General features: G+C 45.8%; 1 long non-coding RNA gene across 1 annotated transcript; it reads right to left on the bottom strand.

Annotated features, from left to right (window-relative positions):
* Positions 1 to 636: 636 nt before the first annotated feature.
* On the bottom strand, positions 637 to 3249 carry LOC101672850. The gene is made up of 3 exons (XR_198767.3): positions 3134 to 3249; positions 2474 to 2565; positions 637 to 694 (listed from the first exon to the last, which is right to left on the bottom strand). It is a non-coding gene; the product is annotated as an uncharacterized LOC101672850 (long non-coding RNA).
* Between the last annotated feature and the right edge of the window lie 6466 nt (positions 3250 to 9715).

Raw genomic sequence — 9715 nt, 5'->3', positions numbered from 1 at the left:
CTTCACTAATAGAACCCCAGCTTGGTTTGGGAGGGCAGTAGGAGGTGATGGGATACAATTCTGGCCAATGACACATAAACAGAAGTCTGTTGGGACAGCCAGGAAAATTTTTTGTCTTTCTGATATCAGTTACATGCATCTTCTTCCTTCTAGGATGTGGCTAAAGGACCACAAGTCAGGGAGCCATCCTCAACCACAAGGATGAGAACTTTGTGAGAGCTGGTGGAAGTCCTGGAGTCCTGGAGTCCTGTGGTTTCTGCACCCTACTTCACACTTCCCACCTCCAGACTTCTAGTTCCAGGAGGGAAACAGCCTCTCCCTTGGTTAAGCCACTGTAACTGGGTTTAACCCAACTTCACGTGGACTTACTCCTTCCTAACCAAAAGACCTGGTTGGCACATGGGACATATCTTCGGCAAAAAACATGATTTCTAGAATATAAGAGGTATGAGTCAGTAATGAGGAAATAACTGCATTAATAATAGAAGGACAGAAGCCCTAGATGATAGAGGTCAATGTCCTAGGAACAGGACATTTTTTCCTTTGTCCTGGACATATTTCCAGCTACTGTTCATTGGGCATTCTCTCTGTCGTCTGCACAAAAGTCAGAGGTTGGAGCTGTCATTCTTACCTCTTCCTTCTCTCGGTCAAGCTGCTGTCACAGTTAACTGCCCGCTAGATCCTTGGGCCAAGGCTAGGGGAAGAGAACAGAAATTTGGGATGGAACAGTGCCTGTACCCACTGAGCTGTATGAGCAAGAATGATTCTTTCCCAGTGTCTGCTTCCTTTTTTTAAAAAGGGTGACAATATCTCTTCTTCATAGGTTTGTCATAATAAATGTGACATGCACATAGAAAGGGCTTAGCAGAATGCTAGTAAAGCCTAAAAAGCATAGCCCCTCATGATCATTGTCCTCATCATGCCCCCCAGCAAGAATCTGTGACGTGAATGGGGCCAGCACTGAGGAGGGGTCTGGCTGAGGCGGATCTTGCAGCTGTTGAAGCCTGGGTGTTTTTCAGTTTTGGAGACCCGGTTCCAACTCCTCACTGCTCCCACCAACATCCCCTTTCAAGCTCAGATCCCTGCAGCCTTCAGAAATGCCTGTGAGATTTCTCTCCCTGGCTTGAAGTTCTGATAATTCTCTGACTTCATTGTCATTCCCAGCTAAGGGAGCGTCCCTTGGAGCCTGAAGGCTCACTCCTTAATCCCACGCAGGTGTCAGACAATACCCGATGGGCGGTGAACACTGTGCTCCTGTCTGGCTCCCTGCCGGCCCCACCTCGGCACCGGGAGCAGCTGGGAGCTAGGCGCGAGGTGCGGGGGCGGACTGGAGCCTGAGATGCTAATCTGCCCAACTGAAGGTTTCACATCTGTCTTGGCACACACACACACAGAGGCACACGGAATCTACAGAGAGTCGGTTGCAGCCCTGAGCAGGTGGGGTCGTTCCCCAGGCGTGGAATACAGGTAGGGCTAGCTGCCTCCGCTGGCAGAGCCGGCATGGCAAAGCCCACTGATGCCTTGGGCCACTCAACAGACTCCATGTGGGAAAGAATGGACAAGAAAATTACTGAACAGAGCAGAGTCTTTGCAATCAGAGCTCTGTTTCAATGCCAGATCTTATGCTTATTAATTATGTGACTCCAACCTCATTGCTTAATCTCTTGGAGGCCATTTTCTCATCTGCGAAGTGAGAAAAATAGGAGGACCTACAGTTGTTATGAATATTAAAAGAGACAATTTAATAAAGCTTTCATTACAGTCTTTGGGAACCTGTTAGTGCTTGATAATCATTAGAATCTAGTTTATGTACTATGAAAATCTTCTGTATAATCCATTAAAAGCTGTTATATGCTCTGAGAGGGATACTAGATTGTGTGGTTGTATTTTATATCTTTTATTGTTACTTGTCTAAGTCCTGTAAAAATGTTAAGATGAATGGGCATGGCATTGTTTTGTTATAAGAACATATCTAGCTTTTAAAGTATGAGTTTTGTCAGAGCCTGCTACCTACTCAGTGCTATTTCTTATTCTGAATGCATAACACTATGCAACATAGTCCTTGCTTTCAAAGGGCTTTCAATCTAACTGGTGACACAGCATAAATAGAGATAAAATTAATATAAAAAATGCAATGAGTCTAAAATAAGGTGTAAAGCTAAATGCTAATGTGGGTGGCAGTAACCATAATCCCTGGGATTATTCAGGAACAAGCTATCCAGGATGGGTAGAAGGGATGCCTCAGATCTGCCTGGCCCCCTTCCAACAGGGGAGCCAGAATCACTAAACCCTCAGGTTAATAAGGAAAAGCCATAGGTAATCCTTACACTGAGCCTGCTGAGCACCAAATACAAATTCAAGCACTGTACCTATGTTTTCATTTTAAACTACACAGTAACTAGAATCAGTTGGGCTATTATTATCCCTATTTTAAGGACGAACAAGTTGGGTACAGAGAAGCAAGTTAACTTACTTTAGGTCACACAGCCAGTAAAGTGACAGAACTGGGTTTTGAACCGGATGATCTTGTTCAAAAAGTTGCTTTTAATCACCATGATATACTTCCTTGCAGAAGGAAAGAAATCAGATTGTATTAGTTATGTGTATAATAGCACATGCTATAACAAACAGCCCTAAATCTTTAGTAGGTTGAATGTGACAGAAGTTTCTCGCCAGTCAGAGTGTACAGGTGTTCAGCAGGCCTTCTTCCAGAAACACAGTGATTCAGGACCCAAGCTCCTCCTGTCCTGTGACTCCTTAATTCCCTAGGGCCACAGGTTCCTCTTTAGAATCTGTCCTGGAGAGAGCCTTTCCACAGAGAAGGGCATACAACCAGCCTAGAAGTGACTTTGCTCATTCCTACTGACATTCAATGTTTAACCACACAGCCATTCCTAGCTGCAAGGGAGTCTGGATAGCGTAGTCTGGTCAACTGTCCAGGAAGAACATGGGTATGAGTGAGCACCCACAACCTCTGCCACACAACGGAAGACTTAAAACATTCATCCAAGTGCAAAAAGAATACAGACTAGAGAGCTCTAAAGGCCAACCCCAAATGCACAGCTGTAGGGTCCAGGACCCAACCTACTGCAAAACAGCCTTGGTCCTAACTCTAGAAGAAGTCCAGAAGTACCTGTATGACCAGCTGTGCAGACAGGACCCAGCAATCTAAAGCGGAAGACTCCATGCAATGACTAAGTGCTTAGGAACACCACAAGCAGAGGCTCTTCCTCCACCAGTCTCCCCTGAAAAGACAAAAACAAAAACAAAAATTGACCAGATGCAGCAAGATCTCTGCCAATGAGTCAGTGAGTTGAAGGGCCTTGTCTGGAGCTTGGCAGGACACCAGGGCTCCGCCAAGAGGTTTTAACTATAGTATAGTCTGGAAAATGGCTGGAATCAGAATGGGGCTCAGGTCTAGAAAGGGACCAGGATGCCAGGCAAGAGGGATTTGATAATGTCCTGTGACTGAATCACTCTAAGAGGTAGAGAGACAGGGAAGGGATGAGGAGAGAAAGCAGAGAGAATTGTCAGCTGGCATCTGCGTGTTCACCCACAGATCATCTCAGCCTGTTGTGGGTTTTGAGCAGGACAGCCTTGAGAAACAGGACTAGACCACAGACATCTTGAACTCAGAACATGCAAGACTTCTCCCCATTCCATAGTCCATGTACTGCATGGCCATCCACCAAGCTACCAGAATGAGAGGGTGGGCATCTCTGTTGAACCTCCACTCAGGAGATCTGAATTATCTCTCAGATACAGCCCACCAGTCTGCCCATCCCCCACATCCCTGCTGTAGTTCAGACAACCCCTACCTGCCTTTACTAACAGATCTACAACTTGACTCCAGTTTTCCCTGCTTCTGGTGTTCAGTTCACTCTCCAACAAATTTTTATGGAACTCTGAAGCAGATACGAGGCTATCTGCCTTCCCAGTATCCTTCTCACCTTCTTCCTATCAACTGCATCCCAATTTGTTCAGGAAAGTAATATCCACAGTTAAAACAACAACAACAACAACAACTAACATTCCCAGGTTTCCTTCTTTGCAACTAGAGGTAACTGTGTGACACAATTCTGGCCAGTGAGAAGTAGGCAGCACTCTCTGGGAAGAGTTTCTTTCCTTGAATGGGAAAAAAAAAGAAGTCTTCTACCAAAATAAATAAATAAATAAATAAATAAATAAATAAAATCTTTTTTCATTTCCTTTGGCCCTTCCTCTCCTTTCTGCCTAGCAAGTGGACATGATGCTTAGAGATCTGCACCTTCTTAGTGACATAAGGAAAGAGACCATACGCTAAGGGTGATGCAGCTGGACACTGGAGGAACCAGGGCCCTGATGATTTTCTCAAGCAACTGCATACTCCTTGTGTTGCCTACTTCGGCACATTTGGTTGGGGCAGTGGGGCAGGGGGAAGGTATTAGCTTCCTATTGCTGCTATAATAAATTACCATGACCTTAGTGACTTAAAATAGCACAAATGTATTCTTACACACCCCTGGAGGGGAGAAGTCTAAAACGAGTCTCAAGTAGCTAAAGGCAAGGTGTTGGCAGGGCATGTTCTCTCCAATAGCCTTGTCAGCTTCTCATGGCCACCTGTGCTCCCCAGCTGGTGCCGCTGGCCCTTCCTCCATCCGCAGGGCCATACTGCCTCCTGCATTACCCTATCTTCTCTCTCACTCCTGCTCCTCCCTCTTTAAGGATGCTTATGAGTCCCTAAAGACATCAGGGCACGTCAGGATACATTAGGGACCTCGGTATAATTTGGGATAACCTCCTGATCTCAAGAGCCTTAACTTCATCATATCTGAAAAGTTTCCTTTGCCATTTAAGGTAACATATTCCAAGGTTCTGGGGATTAGGATGAAGACATCTTTGAGGGCCATTATTCAACCGACCACAGGATGAGAAATAAACTCTTGTGTAAACTATTTGACAAGTTACTCACAACTAACGGCAATTCAAGCTCATAAGAACACCTAGTGGGTCCCAGACACTGGGCTTGGTGCTGGAGATACTCCAGCTGGCCGAGTACCTATCCCCAGCTGAGAGTCTGTCCTGTTACGTTTGCAGCTATTTATTTGCTTATTTGTGGCCTTGGGAGGCTGTGAACTCCAGAGGGCAGGAAATGTGCAACTCATGCTTTTCTGTCACTCCAGCACCAACCCACGGCCTGACCCATTGTGATGCTCAGAAAACGTTGGTTGAAAAAAATGGACTCAGCAATTTGGCGATCACTGCTTGGCCACCAACTCCTAAACACAGATCAGGAGTTCATTCTAAGCATCCGGACTGAATAGGAGCATGGAGACAACAGGTTGACACTCGGATCCAGCAGTCCCCAAAAGCGGTTCCAGGGAACAGGCACTGCATGAAAACAAGAGGGGTCAGGGGCGGCGAGGCTGAAACAAGTCCATTTAGCAAGCCCATACACGCCTGCCTCTTAAAGTTCCAAAAACTCTATGATGCCACAATGAAGAAGCCTGTTTAATGCAGTATTTCCCAAGCTCATCTGACCATGCTATTCATTTCTCATGGAACACTTATTAATCTCCCACAGAGCTACAGTTCCATGAAACACTCATGGGGGAACACAGCTCAACCCTTCCCAGGTCTGCCTTGGGAACTAGGGCAGTCCACTGCTCGCGGGTGGGCTCAGCAGTGATCAGACTAAGCAAGAGCAGGGCTGCCCAACATGAGAGCTGCCATTGTCAGGGAGGACTTTGGGCTGAAGCTGGACCTCGTGGACAATGGCATTTGTCCTGGGAGAGGGGAAGGCGGAGCGTTCTCCACTTACCTTGCAAGGCTGCCTGGCTTCTTTTGAATGACCCAGGCTCAGAGTCAATGGGTGCAGAGAAGAGTGTAAATGGCATCACCCAAAGGCTTCTTTCTGGAGGGCCCCAGGCTGAGCAAACCCCAGTCACGGCCTGATCCCCAGCCAGGTGACCATTTCCTGGCTACCTCTGGCTGAATGGCAGCCAGAGTGTGAAGACTTGATCCTCTTCCCCACAGCAGCTGCCCTAGGCAGAGACTCCCTCTGCCAGGTCACGGGAACCCACACGGTCTTAGCCCCTCTGCATCCTGCTCCATCTGCACCAAGAACTACTGCTCTTGCTCCTACTGGGCAGCATCGACCTCCAGGTTCAGGCAACCTCAGTCTCAGACCTCTTCTGATCTCCTGCCTCAAGGCTTGGTACACATTGTATGACATGCATCCACAGAACAATAGGGCTGAACATGATGTTGAAGATCCTCTGTTCTATGGTTTTCAAGTTGAAATCCTCAGTTCAATTTGTTCAATTTCAAATGGAAATCCAGAAGTTCATCAGGGATGCCCAGGCGCCCGCTCTTAAGGACATGGGACAGCTTTCACCTTTCTCATATTAAAGTCATTTCCAAGAATTCACTTCTATTCCTTACAAATAATTGTTGTAAAATTTTGAGCCCCATTTTCTAGGTCAAGATCTTCATAGAGCACTGGGGAAAACTGAGGACCAGAGAAGGAGAGGGAGTGCCCAAGACTGCAAAACAAATAAAAGGCTATTTGGATGGAGAATCCAGGCCCCTTGGCTCCTGACTGAGCATTGTATCTGTCACACTGGGCTGATCCTGGCATGGGTGGCACCAGACCAGAAGGGAGCATTGGATGCAAAAATCTTCATGAGACCTTCCCTCCGCCAGTTTCCAACAGTTAATAGAAACTGTGATAGAAAACAGACTTCTAAAAATAAATGTGGTTACAATAAGAAGAATGCTTTTTTTAAGGATGCCCCCCCCCCAGGGACTTCCATCTGGGTAGTTAATGACTCTATTATCCATCTAATTTGAAGGTTCCACTCGCTATAAAATGGACTCACACACACATAGGGCTTCCTTCCCTTCCCCTGCCCTATCCATTCTCTCTTCTTGCCAGCTTCCAGGACATTATTTAACATCATCACTCTAGTCAAGGAAAGTGTTCTTAATCCTGAACAAGCTTACAGAAGACATGTACACAACTATTTCAAAAAAATTAAGCGCCCCTCACCTTCCACAAACACTAGATCTCAGCCCAATCTACTTCCTCATGACGCAGCCCATCTCCCTATGCCACTGTCCCCAGCCCAGGATAAAGCAAGGAATGGGATTTTCTTTGCTTTTCAAAGACATTTGAAGAGAAGCATCTCTAGAAGTTTAAAACACAGAAATCCTCTCAGTTTGAGGATTTGCATCTGAAAAGACTGTGTTAAATGTAAATAGATAACAGGACCCACCCATCAAGTTCAATGGAACAGGAGCTTTCTCCTCTATCTTCCCTACACTCCTTTCTTGTTGATGACTCTTTTATTTGGGGCACAAAGTAACCACTTAATTTCAGGAAACTATGCTCTCTGTGAGACTGGAATTAGGATCATAATACTAAATGAAGAGCTAAAGCTCAGAATGATTAAGTAACTTGCCCAAGGTCACACAGCAAGTAAGTGGTAGAGCCCAAGCCCAGACCCAGGTTCCAGACTCTAATGCTCCTATTTTCTCCACTTGGGCCTTAGTCCCTGTGACATACTGACAACACAAGCTCATATCTATTGAGGTCTTACCATGTACTGGGCTCTGTGCAAAACTTCTACCTTTGAAGAAGTAGTGAAGTAGACCCACTCCTGCAGGAGTGGCCTTGGGATTTTAAACCTATCTCTCTCCTCCAACTGAGACAAAAAGAAAAAAATAATTGTCACCTCTGGAACTTACAATTGAATGGCATAAAACCACTGGACTCTGATAACTAACCAGATGATCATCTTTGCAATCGGACCCCCTTCGTTTGGAAAACAGAAGCATGATCCTCCTAACTTTTTGGATGTCTCTTCACATTGTCACTGTCTATGCTCTTGGTAGGTCTCAGAAAGAAATGGCAATGACACTTGGATATCACCTGTCTGAATACTGGATGTGGAGTCATCCCAGATATCACCTATGGCAATAGGACACATTGGATGTTTTAGAAGGTTTCCAGACTTGGCATTTGTCTTTTACTCACATAAGTGGTTTGTCAAATCCTATGGTTACCATATATATAAAACTCACATGCCAGGCCATGATCCCAGAGACAGGCATGCACCCTCTCTCAGTTTAATAGGTGGGTTTGGGGAATCAAAGATCCCAAAGATTGAAGTGTCATCTGTGTTTTATAGGCAAATAACTATTTAACCACTCTTCTATTGCCTGAGGAGAGAATCCTAACCTATGCATGTTTTCCAAAGGAATTTGGTTTCCCAGTTGGCTGTAAATATCAATCATTTCCAAACTGGGCATGCTTTGGCATTTGACATATCACTGCAGATAAAACACACGACAAAGGGTGGTTTTGTGCCAGAGCAGCATGGTGGGGAAGCTGAGGATACCCAAAGTTCTCTCATCTAAAAACATTCCTCCAGGGGTGCCTGGGTAGCTCAGTCATTAAGCATCTGCCTTTGGCTCAGGTCATGATCCCGGAGTCCTGGGATCTAGCCTCATGCTGGGCTCCCTGTTTAGCAGGAAACCAGCTTCCCCTTCTGCCCCTCCCTCTACTTGTGTTTGTTCCCTCTTTTGCTGTCCCCCTCTGTCAAATAAATAAATAAATAAAATCTTTTAAAAATAAATAAACAAATAAAAACATCCCTCTACCACTATGCCTATGCCGCTACTTTAATTGCCAAAAATATCATGACCATTAATGCCCAGACCCTTTCCCTGGGGTTTGAGCCACTCCACTGTGTCCACCTCAGGCTTCAGGACCCAGAGGAGCCAGTTGGAGGGCAAACAGTTTATAGAGAGACTTGAGGCCCAGCTGATAAAAAAACACAAGAATTAACTGAAGGATCAGGAGAGGAGAAGAAACTGTGCCTTCAGTGTTTCTCTAGGGTTAATTCCACTACAGAAAGTGCTAGAACTCTGTTCCCCAACACAGTTCCTCAAACTTTTTGAGAATCACTAAAGCACCTTGGGCCAGTCCATGAACAAGTCCCTCCTCATGCTTTAGCTTCTGCTCCATCAGGATTGTTTCCTGTCCCTGCCTCTGCTGCTCACAAAACCACCCTGTGTATCCTGGCACCAGCACTCCTGGCCTTGGTCCCCCAGCATTGCCAGAATCTCTTGAAATGACTCTGTCTACTTTATTCTTACCCCTCATGCTCTGAGGACACAATCAGGAGCCTTCCAGTGTTGGGTGAGATCAAGCCTCACACATGGGCTGTACTAAATGTTACCCACTCTCTTCGACAGTTCTGTGGCCACCAAAACAAACCTCTGCACCTCTACTCTTTCCTGAAGGTGAATTCCAACCCAGAAAATTCCTTGGTTCCCCGAAAAACTGACCCTACCCTCCTCCCACACTCATCCAATTAATGTTTTCATTACTTAATGCAATCTCTGTAGCAATCATCAAGTGGTAAATTTTCCCCATATTTAGCTATCACTTACATCCCTGGTGTTCCTCCAAGACCCATCAGCCTTGGGGCAAAATGGCACAGAGTTAGTAGGAAAAAACTATCTCTCTGATTCCAGCCCCGCCCCTATTGCAAGATCTCAGATGTTCCAGAGAGTTCCCCTTGCAAAGGGGCCACCTCCTCCGTGCTCTCAGACCTGTTTCACCCTTTTCTGATTACCAATCCCAGACAGATTGGCTTATCACTTCCACTTCCAATGACATCTTTAACTCCTGCTTTCCGTGTCCACCCAAGTTATTAATGCCCGTGAT

Source organism: Mustela putorius, unplaced genomic scaffold (assembly GCF_011764305.1).
Source record: "Mustela putorius furo isolate JIRA1106 unplaced genomic scaffold, ASM1176430v1.1 tig00000788_pilon_pilon_pilon, whole genome shotgun sequence".
Taxonomy (NCBI): Eukaryota; Metazoa; Chordata; class Mammalia; order Carnivora; family Mustelidae; genus Mustela; species Mustela putorius.
Note: the sequence above shows the minus strand (reverse complement) of the source record. Positions and strands in the feature narration are given on the sequence as shown.